This window comes from Epinephelus lanceolatus, chromosome 20 (assembly GCF_041903045.1).
Source record: "Epinephelus lanceolatus isolate andai-2023 chromosome 20, ASM4190304v1, whole genome shotgun sequence".
In the NCBI taxonomy this organism is placed as follows: Eukaryota; Metazoa; Chordata; class Actinopteri; order Perciformes; family Serranidae; genus Epinephelus; species Epinephelus lanceolatus.
This window is the reverse complement of record NC_135753.1, coordinates 2223667-2250000: the sequence shown is the minus strand read 5'-3', so window position 1 is coordinate 2250000 and position 26334 is coordinate 2223667. Positions and strand designations below refer to the sequence as shown.

Below are 26334 nucleotides of genomic sequence, written 5' to 3'. Positions count from 1 at the left end.
TGAGAGAAATATTTTATTCTCTTCTGTTATTAGTAGTATGACAGCGACAGGTAAATCAAAGGCCAGGGGCCTCATGTACAAAGACTTGCGTGGATTTCCTACTGAAACATGGCTTACACTTAAATCCAGAAAACATTGTACGCACAAGTACAAAGTATGAATCTGTGCATATGCATGAATCCAAGCACATTTCCTTTGTACAAACGTGGAATTGAGCGCACATGTTGGAGTACCTGACCCCTCCCTATTCACGCCCCCATTTAAATATACAAATCATATTTAAATGGCCCTGCACCTGAGATTGCCCTCTCTGCACGATCAGAAAACTAAAACAAAAGAATGAGTAAGACGGGAAAAAAAGAAAAACTTCACAGAATGCGAATTGGAGATGCTACTCACTGAAGTGGAGGCGCGCAAAAATGTACTTTTTGGCACACTGTCCTCCAGCATCAATACTAAACGCAAGAGGAGTGAGTGGGAGAGTGTGTGTGAGGCTGTCAATGCTATGGGGTCAGAAAAGCGTACACACGCAGAATTAATAAAGAAGTGGCCCGACATTAAGGTGGACGTGAAGTGGAGGACGGCTGCCCACCGCAAAGTGTGGCCAAAACAGGCGGGGGGACAGGAGAGGAGGAGCTCACTCCATTTGAACAGAGAGTCGCCGCAGTTGTGGGTGACAATGCTCTCCCAGGGGTGGTGGGAGCACATGTGGGTGACTCGGATTACCCCCAAGGTAAATACCTATAAATTTGTATAACTTACGCATAGTGGTTCATGCGTAAATGTTCATGAATTAATACAGAAGAGCGCCGCGGAAAAGGTGAGGCTGATTAAGAAATTTCACACTTTCACATGGGTTAATTGACATGAGTACTTTACACACAGAGACAATCAGGGACTTGTTAGAAAGCTCTGAAGCTTTACTTTAACCAGCAAAAACAGCAAGTCACTAACTTTAACCACTTACTAGTACTGATGCTGTGAAGACAGGATAATATTTGGGAGTGCACATGCTCAGTGCGCATCAGGGGGATTTATATTAGGACAATTAAACGACTAAATTATTTACTCACCAAGAAGCCTTCCATCACACACACAATGCCAGCTTGTAGTCTGTTCCCAACCCTGCTGTTTCTCAGAATGTATGAATTGTGCGTTAAACCTGGCCACCTCACCACAATGTTGGTTAATTGCATTTGCGCATCACATATGGTCTGTACATTGATCAAATGAAAATGCTTCCTGTTGACATAAACAAATTCATCCTGTTATGGCGCTTTTATAGCAATGTGTATGCAGTCGATAGCTCCGATTACATTAGGAAAACCGGCTCTCACTGCAAATTGCACTAATGTTGGCCTGTTCAGCTGCATTGTATATGGGAATTTGATATAGGCTACCTGGCTGACATGCGGATAATGCCGTCCCACACAGCTGGCATGGCTCGGCTCAGGGTCGACTGGCACAGTCCCGATCGGTCGGCCAGCTCCCTCTGGAATGCCCCTGTTGCTAGGAACCCCAGTGTGGTCAGCACCTGCATGGATACAGGCAGCGCATGGCTTCTCGCTGTGTCGCGCTCCAAGGCCGGCCGCAGCTCTGCGCACAGTTCCAAGAGGATTGCCCTCGGGAACCTAAAGCGGCTGATGAGCCAGTTGTCATCATGTGCCAGTAAATCCTCTCTGTCTCTGAACACACACTCTCTTCGCATTGCACCATTTACAATGTCTTCTAATACTGCTAAAGCAGCCATTGGTATTTTCTGCACCACTTTGCACATGCTTTTATATCCACTTATCTAATTGCAGACACGTGGGTGTGTTAATTGTTCATCAGTGTTAATTGTTCATGTGTTTCTGATGTGCACATCACTCTGAGGACTAATTGTTTTCACATTTATTTATTATAACAGGTTCCCAGCATCACCTCTAAGTGTCGCCAAAGGATAAACAGCTGTAGAAACGTGTGTATGCCAGCCATTAAGTTGGCGTGAGGCACCGCACATTCCCACGGTCATTTCACTCTTGATAGATCTGAACTTTGCCTTGGAGAAGGACTTACACCACGTTTTTGTGTGTACGCACCCTTTGTACATGAGGCCCCTGGTGTTTACATTTCCCACGTCAAGTCTCTGATAAATTAAACAAAAATGACATGCAGTTTGGGGCTGTGGTGCGTAAAGAGCACAGAGGAGGAGCTGTTATTTTATTTATTTAGAGGACAGCGTTTTTCAGTTTTGTATTAAGTTGATATAAATAACTCATTCACGTTTTTAATAAACCTGCTCTGAAGCTTAAGGGGAAATTTCGGTTTATTTCAACCTGTCTCCTATCGTCCTAAATTTGTTTCAAGTGACTAGTGACATAAAAATAATAGTTAGCATGTTAGCCGTTAGCCTAGATACAGCCGGGGCGCATAGTAGCGTCAGACCTGTTAAAACATAAGTGAACGGGCAACCTTCAAGTGCAAAGTTAGTCCACTAAACAAGCTTTTTTCCCACAAAGACCGCCTCATATTGTTGGGATCAATCAATTAATCAATCAATTTTATTTATAAAGCCCAATATCACAAATCTCTCTCTCTCTCTCTCTCCTTCTCCGTTCTTTAATTTCACGGAGCTCTTCGTCAGTGTATTCTGGCTCAAATAAATAAGGGCGGCCGTCAAACTCAAAACGCAAAATCAAAGGCTGGCAAAAAGTCAGCCATTATTCTATAAATATTTCATAAAATAAATGAATTAACTTTTCAGGCTACTGTCCGGTTCTGCCTTCCAGCTGTTGCTGCTTGTTCTCACGAGATTTCAGGCACGGTATGAGATGGCTGCTTGTTCTTGCGATATTTCGGCCGCTTTGGAAAGCAGAGCTAAATGGTAAACAAACATGGCACCACACCGGTAAGGTAAGACAACACGTTTACATGTCATTTTCTATATGTTCTCTGACATTTATCCTAACGATATGAGGCAGTCTTTATGGAAAAAAAGCTTGTTTAGTGGACTAACTTTGCACTTGAAGGTTGCCCGTTCAACACGTTTACATGTCGTTTTCTATATGTTCTCTCGTGTCCTATTACTGCATCTTGCTAACTCGGCCATTCTGGATGTCACTAACTCGGCTTCTTCTCCGGAATCTTTGTGCTCCACTGTCTCTCAGGTTAACTCGTATTGCAGCGGTGCCTGGATAGTGTGACGTGTGTGGTTGTGCTGCTGCCGTGGTCCTGCCAGATGCCTCCTGCTGCTGCTGCTGTTATCATTAGTCATACTTCTACTGTTATTATACACATATGATTATTGTCACACATGTATACTATCAGATATTAATATATTATTATTAATTATAATACTATTACTGTTATTAATGTTGTTGTAAGCTACTGCCATTACCGTCTATCCTGCATCTCTCTCTGTCTCTGTCTCTCTCTCTCTGTCTCATTGTGTCATACGGTTTACTGTTAATTTATCATGTTGATCTGTTCTGTACGACATCTATTGCTCGTCTGTCCATCCTGGAAGAGGGATCCCTCCTCAGTTGCTCTTCCTGAGGTTTCTACCGTTTTTTTTCCCCGTTAAAGGGTTTTTTTTGGGGAGTTTTTCCTTATCCGCTGTGAGGGTCCAAAGGACAGAGGGATGTCGTATGCTGTAAAGCCCTGTGAGGCAAATTGTGATTTGTGATATTGGGCTTTATAAATAAAATTGATTGATTGATTGAGTGATTGATCCCAACAATATGCGGCAGTCTTTGTGGAAAAAAGCTTGTTTAGTGGACTAACTTTGCACTTGAAGGTTGCCCGTTCACTTACGTTTTAACAGGTCTGACGCTACTATGCGCCCCGGCTGTATCTAGGCTAACGGCTAACATGCTAACTATTATTTTTATGTCACTAGTCACTTGAAACAAATTTAGGACGATAGGAGACAGGTTGAAATAAACCGAAATTTCCCTTTAAATCTGCTAAATGCCAACTAATTTAACTAAATGTATTACATTTCTTATATTTTGTCATGTTTAACTTATGTGTTACAAAGGCATCTGCATATTATGAACATAACAGAACACAATACAAATTAAAATTAATTTCTAATAATGACAAGCAATATTTATGTGCATTCTTTACTTACACAAGCACTATGAGCAGTCAGAAGCAGGTGTAGGTTTTGTTAGTACCTACGAAAAGATCGGAGCTACTAACATATTGATGAATGCCAAAATACACGTAAATTTCCTTCTACGAATAGTTTGCACAGAAATTCGTTGTGCTCACATTTCATGAATGAGGCCCAGTGAGACTTTGTCATCGTCTAATTTGAGGACACTGGGACTTAATCGTCTTGTTTGAGGAAACTTGGACTTTATTGGATGCAGAAGTGTCCCTTTAAAGCCACAAAAAATGGAACATCTTACATCTTGTATCAAAACGTCGACAGATTTTATTCTTTTTCCATGTAGGCGGTGGGCCGAAGCCGCGATTCCTTGTAATTAAACGATCCCTATCGGGGGAGGACCCAGATTTTTGTTGACAAGTTAAGTTTTCAATAAATCAAAAGAAAATTGTTGCCACCGGTACTTCTTGCACATTTTTGTAGATCGGTAACTTTATCAAGTTACCTTTTTTCCGGCAAACAGAGCAGACAGCTACGTCCGGGGTCCGAAATGCATGATGTGATTGTAGTTATCATCCAATGGGACGTTTGGAAATAAGAAAAAAAACCTTGGAAAAATGGCGCTGCATGTAGAGCCATACATACATAGCCTAATAAGTCTCTTTTATGTCTTCAATACATAACGTGGTCTTTACACGTTACGGACTTTTTTAAACAGTCTGTGTAGGTACCATGTATATTTTCTCTGTGAGCTTTATACAAAATAAACATATCTGATTTCACAAATTTGAGGTATGTTATCTTGCTTGGGAACTTCACCTGTCATTTATCTGTAAAAATTATAAAACATCATAAAAATGACCCTGCTCCCGCCACTAGATTAATCTATGTTGCTATTTTTTTAAATTTGTTTGCTAGCATTACATTAACAAAAGAAATGGAGTGCTGTATGCATATAATTCAGAAAGATGGACCAATCACTCCTTTTACAGACACAGGATGGCAAAAATTTATTAAATCACTGTTTGAGTGGAAAGATTTATACACTGAAGAGAGTCTTATAGCTGAAGAGGCAGTGCGGAGATTTAACTTTCACAGCCAGGAACCTGCTGAATATGCTATACCAGCTAATGCTGGCTATCACAGGGACTGCTACATCCATTTTACTAATATAACAAAAATAGAATGAGCCCAGAAGAGATGAGAAAAGGAAGCTTTAATTCAAAAGGAAAATGGAACAGAACGTTGGTTTCAAACATGCAGTGTGAAACTGTAAATGTGGATCTTGAACTTAAAATCTGAATCTTGAATGCTGAATCTGTGAACAAAGAAAAGAAAATTATGAGCTACAATGACATCCTCTCACATGATCAGGTTCTGACAACTCAAGTTTATTGTGTGTAATTCACTGTTCAGACATAAGCTTTGTATTTCACTCTACTTAAATGAGCAAAACCCTAGTCAAAATCTATTCGATAAATCAGATCACTGCCTTCTCACCCACTTGATTCCATCACAGGAGGGAGTCATTTGCCCATCTAGCTGCAGTGAACACTGATGAGATGAAGAAAAGTGCTAACTTAAGTTAAGCTCATTCACATTACTTCTGAAGTCCAATAAAGTGCTCAGTAACATTCACAAACTACATTAATTAAAAACAGCAAGGGGAAAACACACAGTTATTTCCATTTAATCTCAGATAAGGTGACCAGATTTCTGAAATGAAAAGCAGGGACATTTCAAGTTCAGAGTACAGAAGTCATTAAATATTATTATGAAATAAAAAATGGGGGCAATTGCGGTTTCATGTATTTTGACAACTTTCAAAGAATGCAATGGACCACCGTGTCATTGTCTATGGGCGTAAATGTTTTGTTTTTTATTTTCTTGTCATTAAAAGGACATTTCTTTTCCTCCTGCTTCCTTTTACTCTTCTATCAGTAATCTTTCTCTCCTAAAGCAGAGCCACATCATAATATATTGTAATAGCTATCACATGGTAATGTTCACAATTCACTATAATACTGCCACACCAACAACAGTATATGTTACTGTCAATGAAATAAGTCTTCAGTCCGCTCCAACTCTGACTTATTTCTTCTTTTGCCCTCATAAAATAGCTTCTGTCTTCTGTCTGTGGAGTAAATGAGTAAAAATATGGACAGCGCCACTCTGCCAATGCAACCCACATAGCGGTCACAGGTATTACTGCATCAGTCTGTGCGCAACCAGAATCAGAGCTGTGGCGTCTATTTCACTTGTGTTAATCCACAGTTGAAATTGGGGACATTTCCGGGGACAGTTCTAGCTCGGGACAGGTCAGCCAAATTGGGGGATGTCTGGTCACCCTAATCTCAGATGATCTACTGAAATAACACAAAAGTAAAATCCCAACATTTTTATACAACTGCTATTTTCACCCCAAGTGAGGTAGGACAGAATAGTATGGGACCTGTTTAAGAAAAATATGCAAGCATTAGTACTCCCTATTTCGGACACACAAGTACTAAGCCAACTATTAACAGTAGGTAACTTTGGCTGCGACACGCAGCTTCGAAAACTGAAACTTAACCATGCACGTTTATGCGTCACACAAAACAGCAATTTTAGTAAAACCGGGTCATATTTTATGGAGAAAACGTCCTCTGGTTTCCCCTCTGATGTCCTAGACTGCTTGGCCTCAACTCTGTGATTCACAGAGGTTCCTGAAAGCAACATGTAGGCTGCCTGCAGACTGAAGCTGCAGCTGCAGCAGTGGGTAGTTGGGGACAGCTCTGCTAAATAAAAGGCTGCAGACAGACAGAGCAGTGGTAGGACATCAGAGGGAAAACCAGAGGACATTTTCTCCATAAAATATGACCTGGTTTTACTAAAATTACTAACAGTAGAAGTATAACTAATGATAACAGCAGCAGCAGGAGGCATCTGGCAGGACCACGGCAGCAGCACAACCACACACGTCACACAATCCAGGCACCGCTGCAGTACGAGTTAACCTGAGAGACAGTGGAGCACAAAGGCTCCGGAGAAGAAGCCGAGTTAGTGACATCCAGAATGGTTGAGTTAGCAAGATGCAGTAACAAGACACGAGAGAGAGAGAGAAAGAAGATGCCCGGTGTATTATAGGGGGTCCTCCGGCAGAGTAGGCCTAAGTCAGCCTAACTAGGGGCTGGTACAAGGCAAGCCTGAGCCAGCCCTAACTATAAGCTTTATCAAAGAGGAAAGTCTTAAGTCTAGTCTTAAATATGGAGACGGTGTCTGCCTCCTGGACCGCAACAGGAAGATGATTCCACAGGAGAGGAGCCTGATAGCTGAAGGCTCTGGCTCCTGATCTACTTTTGGAGACTTTAGGGACCACAAGTAACCCTGCATTCTCCGAGCGCAGAGTTCTGGTGGGATAATATGGCACTATGAGCTCTCTAAGATATGACGGAGCTTGACCATTTAGAGCTTTATAAGTTAACAGTAGGATTTTAAATTCAATTCTGGATTTTACAGGGAGCCAGTGCAGAGAAGCTAAAACAGGAGAAATATGATCTTGTTTCTTAGTTCCTGTTAGTACACATGCTGCTGCTACTCAGTGATGTTGGTCAGCAGATACTCTAATAAACGTGCAACAATCCCGGTTATTTCTACCACAAGGACTTAAGAGACCTAACGTAGCCCAATGAAAAATAAGATTTAAGCCACTTCAACTTCACTTTACCCGTAAAGTGCGTGAAGCTGCTAGCGAGCACTTTTTGCTAAAGCTAACGCTAACGGTACTTTTACACTTGCAAAACGTCACCATACATTTGAACTCAGTACTGTACAAAACACAAGTTGCAAGTCATGTGTTTGAACTCAATACTGTACAAGACAATGAAGTTACAAATGTGTTTTTAATAATATAATAACGTTACTTACTTGTCTCCGTCGTGTCCATCTGCTGATTCCTCCGTTGAATAGCTGGGCTCAGTGTAGCTAAATCCGAGGGCTAACGACAGCCCTCCCTCGAAATCTTAACGTTCTATTGGTCAAACTGTTATAGTAGACTGCAGCGTTTGCCTACATATTAAACACACGTTAAATTATAATTGTGGAAAAATGTGCAAGAATATCGAGTGGCAACAACACGGATCTGATGAAGAATAAAATAATCTTCACAATTTTACAAATCCAAGTTATCCCTGCACGGGGATCATTACTTTATAAAACTAATGCAGATACGCGGCTTCGGCCCACCGCCTATATGATGCTAAGAATGTAATCATCAGTTTAATTATATGAATCACTATTGGCTATTTGAAAAACCACAGCTTTTGTGTGTGTTGTTATGTGCGTCCAACTCGTTCTCATCCCAACTCATCACATATCGCCACTTGGTCTGTGCTGTCTCTTCTGCATTTGTTGATGTTGAAGCGCTTTGGGGTTGCATTTTTGATGTATGAAAGGCGCTATATAAATAAAGTTTGATTGATTGATTGATTGATTGATGACATTCGAGGATGGCATGTCAAGTTACACCGTGTAACAAAAGCACGTTGTTAGGTTAGGAATAAAACATCATGGTTTACACAGGCCTCCCAGTGAAAGTCTGCGGTTCAACCTGATCTCACAGAAATACGTGAAATGACCACAACCTCTTAATTATAAACCCTGACCCTATTTTATAGGCCTCTGCTCAAAAATTGCATATCCATAATGAAATGAATATATCTCTGCAACCACAAGGTCTATTTGAATACTTTTGGTATCATGGTAAAGGGAACACTTGTGAGATTTGTTAAGATGTGTAAATATCAGTATATGTGTTATATGTGAAGAGTAAATGAAGATGGCACACAGCACAAATGAAGTATTTTGAGGTTTGCCTAAAAAAAAAGCATTTTTAGGATGAGTATCAGCAGAGCAGCAGCTCTAAACCTCTATCACATCATAGTACCCACTAAGCATTTTTTGGTCTATTAGACGTTTAAAAGACATCTAAATGGTGCATAGTCGTCTAGGCTAAAAACGGTTAAAATTTGGTTCTAAAGTGAAAGTTTTTTAGCCATCTAAATTTCAACGTCTATATCTAGACATCATAACTGCATTTTTTTTTGGTCTATTAGACGTATAAAAGACATCTAGGCTAAAAACAGTTAAAATTTGGTTAAAAAGTGAAAGTTTTTTAGCTGAACATCTGAGATATGGTATAGACGTCTACCAAACTTTCACTTTTTAATCAAAGATAGCCCAGTTTTGGACTTATGAATTTAATAGCCCTCATCTAGACATTTAAATAACATCTAAGCATTTTAGATAATCTTTTGATTAAATATAATAAATGAATAATATTATTCACCAAAACCTCAAGTTCTGTGTAATGAAAGTCTACAATGTAAATTCATACCCATGCTCCCTCCAAGAAAGAATAAAAACGGTAACATTGTTCCTAAAATAATCCTTACCTTGTTGCATCTAATGTAGGCCATTCACAATCTTTTACTTACTTTAGTTGTCTTCTTTCTGGATCTTTATCAGGTTTCAGCATAAAGCTAATGTCATGCATTTCAGTTGTGTTCCACTGGATAGTAATAACTTTGTTATTTTTAATATTCTACTTTAAACCAATTATCCATTAACTGTCAGTGCAAAATGTAATTTCAATCAACACATTTTTCTATGTCAGATTTCAACATAATACAAACATACCAAAGCTTTATACAATCATTTTTTAATGAAGTGCAAATAAAGTGCTAGTCTATTGAAATGAACTGCCTGGAAAAAAAACACAACAAACTGCCATTTTAAAATTACCATATTTTGCAGACTATAAGTCGCACTTACTTTAGTCTGGTCCTGCGACTTATAGTCCGGTGCGACATATTTCAAAAATATGTGGTTTGCATCACATTCATACTGACTGACATGAACCAAGGAGTAAACATTACCGTCTTCAGCCACAGGGAGTGCTCTAACCTTGTGACAACTAAACACTGCTCCTGTACCACTGAAAAAATTAACAGAGAAATTAACTATTCAACCCGTTGTTCTTTATGCTATTGTGTAGCTGAATAACTGTTATGGCAATACCATGTAACTGTTGCCTTTCCAGATTAAACATCCATTCTTGGACTTGGATTCTTGTGAAATAAATGACAAAATAAATGCGATTTATAGTCCGGTGCAACTTCTAGTCCAGAAAATACGGTAATGTAAAACATCATTTTTTGAATACTTAATCACTTTAAAAAGCATGTACCTCTACCTTTGAGTACTCAAATACTTTTAAAAGCAAGAACTCCAGTACTCAACTACAAATTTTACTGAGTATCATTCATTTTTATTGAGTAATATTTGACCGGGAGTATGTGTACTTTTACTCAAGTACTGGGGTTGAGTACTTTGTCCACCACTGTGTAAATATTTGGGATTAAGATTTAAAGCATTTTATTTTTGTAAGTTACCATAGCTTGTCGGATGGGAGGGTCCTCCAGGTCTTCCGCCACCTTGCGAGACTGGTCCTCTCCATTTATAGGGACCTCAGGCAGCGTTCCACCCTCTTCTACGTTCCCGTTGTTACTGCGCTTCAGCTTGTCCAGGATCTCCACCAAGGTCTCCACCACAACCTTCTGAAATTCTGTTAACAAAAATAAAGTAATTTCACCCAATCACTTTAATCTATGCCATATATTAATATTTTCTCTTCAATTTGTTTCATCCCTTGAAATAACACTTCCATTCTTACTTTTCTCTGACAAATGAAATGCAAACTGTTTCTTCTTGGCTGTTGAAATGAAGAATGATAGAATAAAGGTTTGCAGAGAGGTTTGAAGTTTGCATCCATGTTTAAAGTGAAAAATGAAAAGTTCCTATAAGGAACTTTCATTTTGTGTTGAGTTTGGCAATCTCTTTGGACAAAAGCGGTAGTGTTTTAAATGAATTTTTGAATGAAGACTACATTTCCCATGAGCTCTAGGGCTCTAGCTCGCGACGTGTAGTTGTTTTGGGAAGTGTTTCACATAGACCGTCGCGGTGGGGGGGGGGGGGGTGAATTACATGTCTTTATTACAAAGTCAACATATTTAGATCAAATTTAAAAAAAGATTGGACCTTGAGAATTACTGGCTCTCCTATGGCCTGACTTCATTTTGGAAATTTGAAGCTTCGCAGCTCAGGACGAATTTAATTCGAAGCCTTCAACAAGGGGAATTAAAAAATAAATAAATAAATAAATAATGGCGAAAACGTAGTTTCTTGCAGCACTAGAATTAAGATAAAATATTCACAAACGAAAAAACACTTCTGGTTGCTGATAAGTAATGTTTAACTTTTGATTGAACACTAAATGAAAACCCTCGGCGCACACTGCAGCGCAATCAGACAGACGCGCAAGAGCTTAAAGCCCTTTTCACACACAGCCCGCAAAGCGCAGACCTCCGCTGACGAACCCATTCATTGTGTATGTGCTACCGCAGCGCAAGAGCGCACCGCTCTGCCGCCGAGCTGAGCGGCGCGCGAGAGGGCGCATACCACAGCGTCTGCGCCCCTCCAGCCTGTGCTCGAATTGAACATTTTTTAATTTCACCGCAACGCGCTGTGACGACACCTCGGTAGACCCGGAAGCGGTCACAATGGAGCTGTAGCTCCTGAACGAGCCTGTACTCCCCCAAATCCTGTCTTGCGCGCCTTGCTCTCCGCTTGCTCTGCGCCCTACCCCGCGGTGGGCGCCACGAAAATCGCGCTCTGTGTGAAAGAGCCCAGATAGCACCTGACACTGTGCCGGATCTGGCTACAACTCGCCAGATTCCCATAGAAATCACGCCCGCTGAGCGTCATTGCACCAGATTTGGCCAAGACCATCAGACTGACAGTCCAAATGATAGGTTATGAGCTGTTCCGGGGCGGACTGTGCAGACCGCACGCGCCCACAATTTTGAAAGTTAACAGTCGACACGTGACGTCACAGCAGCGAGCACCTGCAGGCAGGCAGACAGACACCGGCGCTGCAGACGCTCAACAGGCATCAAATAGCAACACGCTGGATGGCAAATGATAATGGTAAGTGCTTTATTTGAAATAATACTTGCGCTATGAAGTGACTGCATGACTGTAGAAAGTTATTAAATCGAACACCAACTAGCACACGAACTTTGGTTACAATTGACATAACGTCTGTTAACGGTAGGCTACGTCTTTAGCTAACATTTGTATCTGCACTCGCCGGGCCGTCAACGTTATTTTTAGCACAGAGCATAAGCCACATGTTGGTAACTCGGCTGCCCAACGTTAGTGAATTCAATTTACAGTGAAAGCAACATTAGCATATCGGCTATAAAGCCTTATTCTTGGCGCACATGAAAAGATTTTCGAATTGTAACGCCGACGTAACCAATTTGCATAAGTGGGAGACACAGATATAATGACAAACTTGAGTTAATTTTTATCACAAAGGACGCGTGCACCAGGATTCACACACTTTATTTCACATAACTTCGACTTTGTCAAAAGAAATAGTGGGCGCAATGTTGTACCAATGTGGGCATTGCAGGATATGACGCACACGGAAGTCATTTGCCTGGTTTGTAGTCCGTTTGAGTGGATGTTAGTGTTGTCCTCTTCATGTCGGCTCACTAAGAAAACTACAATTAATGACAGCCCAGTGGGGTCAGCCACACAGTCTTCTTTGCTATTGGTTAATGCCCGGTCAGTCACAGTTCACCAGGTTTGTCTCGGCATGAAGCAGAAGACGTGAATATGCTTTGATATCTAGTTAAAGTTTTATTTCAGGCAGAATTCGTATTGCTTAGTTCCATGTTTTGGAATTAGTTGGACTTAAAGTCTCTTGTTAATCTCAAACTGTGCTACTACAAGGTAACTGCTACATGCTGAAGCTGCTGGTCAGTAGTTCATTGCTGTTAGTTTTGCGCTGCAAACTTTTGTTTTGTGTGTCTGAGGTTTTGCTTTGCTTCACTGATTCTTTCGTAGTGGTATTACTTGTTTAAAATGTAACGAGTTAACTATTGACGCAAACTTTACTCAAACTATATTATACATGTCTTTTAATACTAAAATACTACTTAATACTAAATACTATGTTTTAAATGATGCCTGTCTCAGTTGTTACTGTGAGGTGGTAAAACAGAATAATTCTGATAATGTAATGCTGAGGACAACTAACCCTTAGTTGAATGGCGAAACAAAATAACTTACAATGAAAATACATAGACCTATGTAACATATTTGTTTGGGAAAAGTCTTAATTTGAATTTGGTTAGTTGGTAACATACAGATAATCACTTACTGCCGTAACATAAAATGTCAGTTGAGGAAAAAAACAGAAACTAGTTGTCTGAACTCGATTCTACGTGATGTGCTCTAGATTAGTAGAACTTTAAACAATGCATACAATAGGATGAAGAAAATGTAACAATACTAAAATGACATATTCAGACCGACGGCTAATGTGTATTTTCTCCGAGCAAAAACCTGTAATATTAAACCACCTGTACAATGTACAAACTGAATTATTCTGTTAATGTATTTAAAGCAGATAACTTGAGTTTTACCCCTCATAGCGTAGAAGTAGAATTCATACAGAGACAAATGAGGTCACAGCAGATTAATCCAGACATGTAGTCCCAACCCATCATGCGCCAATTTACTACGACAGACATAAGGAAAAATGTCTGAGCAAAAGACTGGACTCAACACCTTAATTAGTTGGTTTCTGCTTAGTGTGGTTTGTGGGGGTCTACATGTAAAAATAGTTATTCTAAAATTACTCTAAACACTGCCACTATCTCTGTGCTGAGATATCTTTGTTCAGCCACATAGGAAAATGTAAATGGTTGTGCTGTAATTGGACAAATTATTTTATTTGTACAGTGAAATTCACCTTTAGCCAAATAAATGTTAACAGTAGCGGCACTATATTGTATGAAACACTGTTAATATTTTGCCTTTTCTCTCTCGGTAGATCTGTGATCAACAGCTGTTCCTGCGCTGATTGCTGAAGACGTAAGTAAAAGATGTAAGCAAGGGTTGTGTCTAACTCCACTCTGAGAAGGCGTGCACGAAGAGACCTTAAGAGAACACTACAGCAAATTAGTGAAGACTGCAGCACTAATTTGCCTTTAAATGCTGATGATCGTACTGGAGAAAGTGTGATGGAGGACATTTGCAGTGAAAATGCAGTAGCGCGGGACGACAGCAAAACAGATGTAGACATGGACACCAACATTTCTGACCGTGATATGGATGCAAACACTTTTGACCATGTGGATGCGGACATTTATGACCCTCCTCAGTGTAGTAGCTCAGATTCATCTGAATCTGACGATGAAGGTGTTGAGCCATGTAGCCTTCAAGACAGTATTTGTAGTTGGGCCCTAACTTTTGGAATTTCACTCATTGCTCTTACAGCACTGTTAAGTATATTGAGATTTTACCACCCTGACTTACCAAAAGATGCAAGAACTATTCTAAAGACTAACACTCAGTACACTATTCAGAACAAGGTTGGGGGGCAGTATCACTATTTTGGCATACTGTCTTCTATCAAAAAGACACTTTCTCAGATCATCGACTCACTTGCTGATTGTTTTACCTTGAAGTTGCAGATAAATATTGATGGGTTACCCCTGTTTAAGAGCACAGGCATTCAACTTTGGCCTATTTTAGGACTGTTGGTCAGTGTTCCAATGAAAGAGCCTGTCATTATTGCTTTATTTTGTGGGCCTAACAAACCACGATCAGCTGATGAATTTCTAAAGGATTTTGTTGTTGAGCTACAAGAACTTGAAAACGGCTTTGATTTTAATGGAAAACGGCTTTTTCTGAATGTTGACTCTGTAATAAGTGATGCACCTGCAAAAGCATTTGTAAAGAACATAAAGCCACATAATGGATATTACGGTTGTGACAAATGTGTGCAGAAAGGACTGTATGTGAACAGACGCATGACTTTTCCTTTAACTGATAGCATGCTGAGGACGGATGAAGCTTTTGCACAGCAGGTTTACGAGGAGCATCAACATGGGCCAAATCCTTTTCATGGTTCAAATGTTGGCATGCTGTCACAGTTTCCAATGGACTATATGCATTTGGTTTGTTTGGGTGTTGTTAGGAAGTTGTTGCTAATGTGGCTCAGAGGTTCTCTCAATGTTTGTTTACCTGCAAATGTTGTAAACCAAATGTCTGATCGTATGAAAGAGCTGCGACCTCATATTCCTGTGGAATTTGCACGGAAACCACGATCGTTTAGAGAAATAGACCGGTGGAAGGCCACTGAATTTAGACAGTTTCTATTGTATACTGGCCCTGTCCTTCTGTCTTCATATTTGGCAAGTAATATCTTTAACAACTTCATGTTGTTGTCCACTGCCATTGCTATTTTAATCAATGCAGACCTCTCAGTGTCCTACTGTCAATACGCTCAGACACTACTTAAAACTTTTGTATCACATTTTGGTGAGATATATGGCAAAGATGCTATTGTGTACAATGTGCATGGTTTAGTTCATCTTCCAATGGATGTACAGCAGTTTGGTTGTCTGGATCGCATTTCAGCATTTCCCTTTGAAAACCAGCTCCAAAAGATAAAGAGACTAGTTAGAAAACCAGATCGCCCTCTTGCTCAGATCATTCGAAGACTGTCTGAACAAACTCCTTTTGGGTCTTCTGGTGCAAGTACTGTTGGGGCTTCTGATGTGGCATCAGGTTCTTTAAAAAAACAGCACTTTGATGGACCAATTCCAGATGGACTTAATGTACAAGGACAGTACAGTCAGTTAGATACTGACAAATGGACAATGAAAATCTCAACGGGGAACAACATCTTTTTCATTGGAGATGATGTTGGTGTGATTAACAACATTGTTAAGTGTACTGACAGAGTATACATAGTATACAAGATCTTCTCAGAAAGGTCGCTCTTCTTTAAATACCCATTCAAGTCTGACTTCCTAAATATATTCTGTGTCTCTTAAGCATCAGGCCAAATCAAGTATGCAAATGTGTCAGATGTTACAAAAAAGTGCATAGCTCTCCCTCATAAGGGGGGTTTTGTGGTCATGCCTTTACTGCATTGAAACAGTAATTAAGATAGTTCAGTGTGATCTTAATATATGATGGGATGTAAGCATTAAGGATTTAGAAGAACAATCCGTGTCAGTGTATATATGCACATTTGTTTAAAATTGCAGAACAATTACACTTATGACATTATTAGTGTTAGCTGGCATCCAGAATTTGATGTTGTGTACCAATGGAATGTGCTTTCTTGTTTTATTTTTCCCATACCAATTTCCTTCAATTACAGGATGTTTCATGTAGTACAGTTTTTAGATGAGCAAAAGTCTGTGTCTGTGGTGCCACAGTCTTGGTACAACAATGGAGCAACATACTGGCCATCCTATAAAAGTGATGAAAAAATCCACAAAGCTGCGAGATCTGCAGAGCAGCCAAGCCAACACTGGACCAAACATGATGTCAGAGTGCTAAAGACATGTGGTAAATATTTTTTTTTCTATTTTTTTTCCCCAACAATAGCTTTATTAAGTACAACTTGAGGTAATTATTTAGAATTAATTAATTTTGACTTGATTAGTTTACATAACTAAAAAATATACGCAATCACATGAGATATACATGCACACATGCAGTAATAAGAGGCATGCTCATGTGGAGAGAAACAAATTGGTCATGGTCCTTAATGTTAAAACTGTAAAAAAAAAATTATTTTTTTTTTAGATGATTATATGTCAGCTTGGCGGGCGATGAAGAAATCCTTCACTTGTCAAACATCTGAGCTTGACACTGATCATGGGGAGGAGGAGGCAGTACAGCGGTTTAAGAGGAAACGTAAACCTATGTAAGTCTGAATAGCAGTCAGATTTATCGTTCAAATTAGACATGTTCTTTGGCATTAATGCATATTTTGTTTGCATGAATAGCCACCGCTTTGGTGAAACAGATTCTGAAAATGACCAGGAAGGGGTTCCTCAATACAACCAGGCCCGATCACAACAGCCATCAAAATCCAAGTCAAGTGAAACTCAGCAGTCCTTGTCATGCTCTGCGCCACCAGTGCCACCTCCTTACCGATCATCACTTCATGAGTCATCACTATCACCTCCACCACCACCCGTGTCATCTCCTCGCAGGTCATCATCACTTAATGAGTCAGTACCATCACTAATGCCACCAGAATCATCTCCTCAGGCATCATCACCAAGGTAAATGAAAGATGACTATTGTTTATGTGTATTGTTACAAAAACCAGAGATTTGTAAGTTTGGGTCAGTTATTCTTTTAAGCTACTGGTTCTTCATATCTCTCTTCTATAAACCCTATATCAAGATGCCCAGTTTCACCTTCTCATTGGTCATCTCTGAGCCCCATTCCAAACCCTCATCGGTCATCAACACGTCCAGGGTCATCTCCTCGTCGATCATCAGCACGTCCAGGGTCATCTCCTCGTCGGTCATCAACACGCCCAGGGTCATCTCCTCGTCGATCATCAGCACGTCCAGGGTCATCTCCTCGTCGGTCATCAGCACGGCCAGGGTCATCTCCTCGTCGGTCATCAACACGCCCAGGGTCATCTCCTCGTCGATCATCAGCACACCCAGGGTCATCTCCTCGTAGATCATCAGCACACCCAGGGTCATCTCCTCGTCGATCATCAGCATGTCCAGGGTCATCTCCTCGTCGGTCATCAGCACGTCCAGGGTCATCTCCTCGTCGATCATCAGCACGGCCAGGGTCATCTCCTCGTCGATCATCAGCACACCCAAGGTCATCTCCTCGTAGATCATCAGCACACCCAGGGTCATCTCCTCGTCGGTCATCAGCACACCCAGGGTCATCTCCTCGTCGGTCATCAGCACACCCAGGGTCATCTCCTCGTCGGTCATCAGCACACCCAGGGTCATCTCCTCGTTGGTCATCACCAAGTTCATTACCATCTCCTCGTAGGTCATCAGCACGCCCAGGGTCATCTAGTCATCGGTCATCGACACGCCCAGGATTGTCTTCTCGTCGGTCATCGTCATCGTCATGTCCAGTGCCGTCTTCTCAGCCATCTTCATTCTCTGCATCCCACTCACAGTCATCCTTGTGGTCTCAAGACACTCCTGAACTCTTCAGGCCATCTTTTAGAGTGGGGCGATCAGGAATAGAGCAGATACCTTGCTCTGGTAGGTGTCCACAACTGTAATTCCTACTTGCACATCAACTTTTATGTTTTGGCCATGATGATAATTACTTCTGTCAGTTGCAGATATAGCATTCCTCTTTAGATAATGTTGTGTTAGTGTGGGACAATAAGCAAGTAGCCCAGGACGATTGTCTTTGCAGATAAACGTATACTTGCCATCATCATCATCATCATGGTTATTGCCTGAAATATTGTTAAACACACATGACATGACAGAAAACCAAATACAGACACTTCTCCACAAACACTTGCTTCTCATTGCCAACCTTTAGTTTTTAATCACTGGCACATCATTTAGTCCTTTACAGAAAGAAAATGTTTGACCCTAAAGACATAACATTTATGTGTTGGTATGCTTTTTTTCTCTATGTCAGCTGCTGAACTTCACATCCTGAAACTGCTTGAACACATGAAGCATCAGCTAACACAACTGATTGCAATGGTCAACTTAATTCCTGGAAGGATGGTTGATGAATGTCCAACAGAAGTACCTGAAGGCATTCAGTTTCCCTTTGGTTCACTGGAGGAGGTGGAAAACTTCGAAGAGTGGCTGAAAGAACCACGCAATTCCTCACAGAAAAAGAACTTGGTATGAACTCATTTGTCCTACTTACATTTTAACCATTAGAGCTACCATAAGTTTAACATTGTGATTATCATTTTCTTCACTCTTACTGTGAACGCTGAGAACCATCCTCTGCAGAATCTGCACTTTGAAACCCTTTTATTTCACATTCACATGGAGGAATTGTGAAATTGTTCAGTAATATTTTAAACAAATTATACTCTGATCTATAACTTTCAACCTCACATATATAATTTATACATAAAAGAGGAGAAATTTTGTGCACTTTTCAGACAATGTAACTATTCTAGGTACAGGACCTTGTTTTTGAAATTTGGTCACAAAGCACCAAAGTGCCATTCATCTCTCTTTGACTGCAGTGTTATTATGCGCTGATGTTTTTCACCAAAGCCACAGCTGGGGGGGACTTTTCAAAACTGTAGTCATTAGTCATTTTTAACGTTATTCACACAATTTTCACACATGCTTACTCAGCAGTCCTTGGGATAATGACAGTTGACATTTCAATTGATGATGTGACATACAGATTTTGACTTAGTGTTTGAGAGATGCTTTTTCATGCCTATTCCTTTTTTTCAGTATATCTACACTTTCAGTCACCCAAATCAAATGCTGAGTACCAATTCCTCTGTTTTACTTGTAGATTGATGTACAGCTAATTTTGGCATTTGATTCCTTTGGCTACCCCTCTCTCTCTGTCCTCCCCCCGTTGCTTAAAGTCATTCAAATTATGAAAATGACAGTATAGTTAATTTACAGTTATAATTTGTCTTCATTTTTCATTACCCCAGATTTCGGTCCTGGGTTCCATTGGAGGACAGGACACCAAGCGCGTTACCTGGAACATCCTGTCACACATGTTCTGTGATAGTGTGGCCAAGAAAATCAGTTGGAAGGGAGCAAACGGCAAGATGGCCTTTAGTCAAATGGCGATAAAGGCAGTACTTGCACGTGAGTACAGAATGCATAAACATATCATTAGAAAAAAGTTTAAACCATGAAAAAAGATGTTACAATGTTGCTCATAAAACTGAATTCATCATTAACTGTTCAACAACTTATGGTGTTGCATTTAATCTTTAATCCTTGACCATCAAAACATGGGGCTAGACATCTCTTTTTCTGTGTCACTATGTTTGGGTCAGGAGATATGACGCAAAACACCTAATTCGGTTATGGCTACAAGTAATATGGCTGCCATGGCAACCAGAAGGCAATTCTGCAATGGCTTCATATCTAAAAAAATGTTCAAGGCCCTAAACTGTATAACTGTGCCAAGTTTCACGCTTTTTAAGTCAAGTTCCATGTCACAATGTCTCTGAATTCACCTTTAGCTGTTTACTTGAACAGTTTATGATGTCACATGTTGGGTCACTGTAATCCTTGACCATTAGAACACAGGGGTAGACATCACCTTTTCTCCGTTATGTTTGGTTCAGGAGATAATGCAAAATACATAATTATACTGTGTTGAAAATGAAAAGTTACCAAGGCAACTACAAAGCAATTCTGCAATGGCTCCATATCTGAAAATGTTCAGGTCCTCAAATTGTACAACTGTACCAAATTTCATACTTTTATGAAAAAGTGAAAGATGTACAGATGGTTCAACTTGGCATCTGACAGAGGAGGTGGTCGTAGGGACCGCATGATGCGAACGCAGGTAACACTTGAAGCAACTGATATTTTAATGAGTTTGCTACTGTTACCACTGCTGATGTTTGTTACTGCCTTGTAGTGTACAGTATGAATGAAGTCATAGTTTGAGTTGTTTGGTATTATAGTTCCAATTAGAATTCATGATTTGAACCCGAGGCCAAAAATGACTGGTTTGGGCGAGCTCAGTTGGTCGGGAGAGAAGGAGAGAGAAGTGTTCTTTTTGCTGTAGAGACTGCACACAGCGGTGCTCATGTGTCAATTCGCTTCTCAATGTGTTAAATTTAGTTATTTATTTTTATTAATCATCATTTGTCTCATTCGCTGAGCTGTGCGCTTGTGTTCTGTTGAGTTGCAGACCTCTTTCTTGGTGTTAATAAATTAAATGACTAGTATAGGTAAGTCCTGTTGAAGAGATGAGGGAGCCAACAGCCAGCTGCAAGACACAGTTATGCATGCATGCACACACACACACACACACACACACACACACACACACACACACACACACACACACCTCAGCTCCAACCACAGACCCCAGGGGCAAATAATTTGTTATTTTTCTAATGACATCCAACATAATAACATAAAATCTTGCTTTCTGTGTGATATAGGCAGTAAGATAAAGAGAAATAGAGGCAAATAAAGAGGCCTGCTTCTATGTGGTTTAATGTTATTGTGTTAGATGTAATTAGAAAAATAACTAATCACTCGACCCTTGGATCTGTGGCTGGATCAGAGGTGTACTGTATGTGTGCGTGCATGGTTGTTACTTGCAGCTGGCTATCGGATCTCTCATCTCTGCTACAGGACTTATCTGTACTAGTTTTTCTTTTTTTTTTTTAACATAAGGAAGGACCCAGTGGAACCCATGCTCCGGTTGGTCTTTCTCAAGCTGATGTTGTTTGAATCTCACAATTGTCGCATTCTGAAGCTCTTGTTCCTGTTGCGTGCTGCGTCTGTTTCTCTTAAATTCAACAAGGAGGATAAAATGATTTTTGTTAAAGTCAAAATTTATTTAAATAAGTTACAATTAAACATTTCAGAAAGATTTTATCAAACAAAAACACTTCTCAATCTATTTTGTTCACCATTTATCCTTTAAAAATCATATCTTTATCCTCAGTCTCATCCCTCTCGCCCTTTACGAATTCTAGTTACAAAGTAAACGGCCGCAACTGAGTATTTTATTTGATAGCCTTAATCATTAAATCATTTGTAATCACAAATATTTTTCATCTCTAGGTCCACGGCTCAGAACCAGAGGCTGCTCGGTGACCTGGGAAATCCTTGATCTCTCTCTCATATGGCCAGTGTACCCAAGTGTTCTGTCCTTTCTGCAAGTTAGTGTTGGAGAATTTGTTACACTGTACAACATATGCAGGGAGAAAACATTTACTATTTTGTTCCGGAACTGTTTGAATGTTAACAATACAATATGTGTATTACAATTTGAAAAGGCTCATCTAAAATGTGAAGTTGCTTGTTTCACTAAAAATATTTTTTATGAAAAAAAAAAAAAAAATCGTAATCTTTTGAAAAAAAACTGTTCTATTTCAAAATCGTCTGTGACGACTTCCTCTCCACATCTCAGAGTTTTAAGAGCATGAAGATGTGTGTTGTATGGTTCTGCTACTTTATTTGTGGGGTGTGGAGGGATTTTTTTTTCTAATGTATTTCTTTTATTTATTTATTTCATGTTTTTATAATTTTTATAATTGTTTTGAAAATGATCTGTGGTTGCCCACTCCAAATAGGACTGGTATCCTGAACTGAACACATACTTTCTGTGTACTGTAGAGCAGGAGAGCAGAATGTGGCACTTGCACCACTTCAGTTTTCATGTTAACAGTTTTAACTTAAATACTTACTATGGCAGCATTGTGTTTTGAGGATATGCTGTTCACAATATTTTGTTTTTACCAAGATTTTATGCAATATCATGCTGCTAAGTGTTGCAGTTTGTGCAATGTTATGATGCACCCTGTTACCTTGAATAAATGGCACTTAAATGAAAAGGAAGTATTGTTATTATTGATTTTCATAGATAGACAAACTTAATTTGCAATGTAAACACATTAAAGTATGATACATTGAACAAAATGGACCCTCGTATTCAATACTGAGAACTGTTTTGGAACAAATCTGGACTACATCTGGCCCAGTTCTGATCAGAGTGTAGTTTTTGGGTAACATAAGTTTGCCATATGCGGGCCATATATTAACTTGGTTTTTGCTACTCTGGACCAGTTCTGGCCCAGAAGTGTTGCAGATCTGGCAAGTGAGTCCATGCCGGTTCTGGCCCATTGTGCAAAAAGACACTGGGGCGGATCAGTTTTACCAAATCGGACCGAATTTTTCAGTTCATCTGGCCCATGTCCGGTCCAGTTATATTTTGCTATCTGGGAGGCTTTAGAAGTATCACTGACACCAGACTCAGAGCAGACCGTGGAAAATGTCAGCATCAGCATATTTTTCATCAATAAAATCTATTTTATCATTATTTTGAGTCACATTGGTGAAAGAATTTAGTGTCTGTGTTCAAACAGGATAATAGATCTCCATTGTGCATCGGGCTTTCTATTTTCTTGTTGGAGATTTTTTCTTTTTAAATTAGGCTACATGATATATAGGCTATTCTCCCTTACCTTTATCCATTTCAAATAACCAGTGGCAATAATATCCCCGCATCTGATGACTTCTTGGACATGAAGAGCCTGGTGAGGCGCGGCTGACATCCCTGCCTGCTCTTGTCAGTGGCGAGAGGTGGAGTTACGGCCGGGCTCCACCGGCTGCGTCACATCAGTGTAGCATCGCGGCGTATTCATTTGGGCTCCACTGACGGCGTACGGAAGCGACACGTAGAGAAGCCAGCAGGGTTGTTTACCGTTTGCTGAGCCGAGAGGCTGCATGTAGGCTGCATGAAATGTTAAAGCATTTTCCACCTAACGGCCGAGATCCACCGGGCACGTCAGTGGCGCGACACCTCTGCAGCGCGAGTCCCGTAGCAGCTCGCCCCCCTGTTAATCAATGACAGCGGCTCCACCGGCAACGGGAGTGGCGCAACAACCCCCCTCTGCCGCGGGACAACTCTCTATTTTAGGCTGCTCTTCTATTTTTGTCGTGCTACGCTCCCCTATGCGACCCTCCAGCAGATAAAAACTACATGAAATAGTGTGCTAAACGAACACAATGTGTTTGTAAATGAATAAACCATTATCAGAGGTGATACGTGATGATTTTTTTTTTCAGGTATTTACCCATGTTTATCCGTGACATTGTGTAAATGTCCGTGGCGGACAGTAAACTTGTAAATAAATCAAATATATGTAATAACTTAGGTGGAAAATGCTTAACATTTCATGGCTCAGCAAACGGTAAACAACCCCGCTGGCTTCTCTATGTGTCGCTTGTACGCAGTCAGTGAGCCCAAATGAATACGCCGCGACGCTATGCTGACATGACGCTTACTTTCAGCCGGTGGAACCCGGCCGTTAGTTATTACATTTGAGTTATCTACAAATGTACTGTACTGTTTGTCATCTACTCGCTTGCTAATGTCAATGTACTGGCTGTAGTGTGCACCTGACTTAAGCATCTTTTCACTGTTTTTTCTTTCTTTTTTTTTTTTTTTTTTATTTTAACCTTTATTTTACCAGGAAATAGTCCCATTGAGATTCAGAATCTCTTTTGCAAGGGATTCCTGGCCAAGACAGCAGCATAATAGTTGCACTAAAAAACACAATAGCGAGTGGAAAACAATTAAATTACACATCTTACTTAAATGTTTTCATTGACATCTCCAAATACCTCTACTTTGCCATCTCCACATACCTTTTGATCCATATGCCCTCATGAGGACCCTGGCTACTTCTGTTAGCCAAGTGTTGCCGGGATCTGTTTGATAAACAATATCATTACTCATCTCACAGCTTGAAAATATTCAGATTTCTGCTATATTGGATTAAAATTTAACTTGTAGAGTCTTGGCCTTTCTCTGCACTCGAGTGACAAGATCAGAGGTGGGTAGAGTAGCCACACTTTTTCGCAAATTTTTACTTTACACTTATACCTCAATTTTACACTTTTACCTGTCAATTTTACATTTTTTTTCTCAAACTTTAACAACCTTTTCCTCAAAATTTAAAAAATTTCTAGAAATTTTACAACTTCAGTCAAAGATCAATAAAAATAATAATCTGCAAATTCATGTATTTCAAAAGATACCCCTTTAACTAAAACAAAATACATTAAATCTTTACAAAAATAACAAATCAAGGCAAACATAAATATATTCTTATATAATTTTATATAAATCATATAGAATTATCTAGCCAGAGGTGGGTAGAGTAGCCGAAAATTGTATTTAAGTTAGAGTATTGTTACTTTATAACAATATAATTCAAGTAAAAGTAAAAAGTATTTTGAATAAAACTACTCTTAAAAGTACAATTTATCCAAAAAGTTACTCAAGTAAATGTAACGGAGTAAATGTAACTTGTTACTACCCACCTCTGGCCAAGATATGCTGTGAGTGTGGAAGAAAAGGACATTACACATCTGACTTTCAACAAGATCGTTGTGATCACTGCTGTACTCAAATGAAAAACTACCTTGTTGATTTCTGGCCCTGTCCTGGACCAGAGTGCGCACACTATTCACTGTTTGTTAGAGGGAAAAAAGAAAATTAAAATAATAACTTACACGGCCGCAATTGGGATCACTGCTAAACTCTACCAAAATATACCTTGAGGGATGCTGGAAAATGCTCACATTTTCTCCTACATGTACCATGTGGTGTCCTCGCTCTGTTTGACAAAGGAGTGCGTTTGCGCATCACTGTTGGGGTGAGGGGCAAACAAAATATTACACATCTTACTTAAACCTTGACCACTGTCTGATCAATGTCACTTTTTCTCCTAAATGTACCTTGTGGTGTCCTCGCTCTGTTTGACAAAGGAGTGCGTTTGCGCATCACTGTTGGGGTGAGGGGCAGACAAAATATTACACATCTTACTTAAACCTTCACCACTGTCTGATCAATGTCACTTTTTCTACTAAATGTACCTTGTGGTGTCCTCGCTCTGTTTGACAAAGGAGTGCGTTTGCGCATCACTGATGGGTGAGGGGTTAGTAGTTTGGCTGGTCCTGCGACTTATAGTCCAGTGCGACTTATATATAAAACATAAATTGCTAATTTAGCTTATTTAGCCTCCCAGTTATGTTCTTATGCTATTGTGCAGCTGAATAACTGTTAACTTGTTACGTTAACATACCGGTCACCTATTCAGCCTGTTGTTCTTTATGCCATTGAGTAGCTGAATAATTGTTAACTGATAACTGACTGATTAAACGTCCATTCTTGGACTTGGATTCTTGTGAAATAAATTACAAAATAAATGTGACTTATACTCCGGAGTGACTTATAGTCCAGAAAATACGGTACACATCTTACTTACACCTTCACCACTGTCTGATCACTGTCAATTTTTGTCCTAAATGTACCTTGTGGTGTCCTCACTCTATCTGAGACTAGAGTGTGTTTGTGCATCACTGTTGGGGTGAGGGGCAGACAACAAATTAGTTACTTATCTTACTTACACCTTCAACATTGTCTGATCACTGTCGCATTTTTTTCTAAATGTACCTTGTGGTGTCCTCACTCTGTCCGAGACTGGAGTGCATTTGCGCATCACTGTTGGGGTGAGGGGCAGACAACAAATTAGTTACTTATCTTACTTACACCTTCAACATTGTCTGATCACTGTCGCATTTTCTCTTAAATGTACCTTGTGGCGTCCTCGCTCTGTT

At 40.0% G+C, this 26334-nt stretch overlaps 1 long non-coding RNA gene across 3 annotated transcripts in view; it reads right to left on the bottom strand.

The window, feature by feature from the left end:
- Positions 1-23638, bottom strand: part of LOC117259776 (uncharacterized) — a 66370-nt gene extending 42732 nt beyond the window's left edge. For all 3 annotated transcript variants that reach the window (XR_013488274.1, XR_013488276.1, XR_013488275.1), the window contains exons 1-2: positions 23172-23638; positions 10528-10700 (exon numbers count right to left, since the gene is read on the bottom strand). This is a non-coding gene — a long non-coding RNA (uncharacterized LOC117259776). The remainder of the gene's footprint in view (positions 1-10527; positions 10701-23171) is intronic.
- Positions 23639-26334: the final 2696 nt, after the last annotated feature.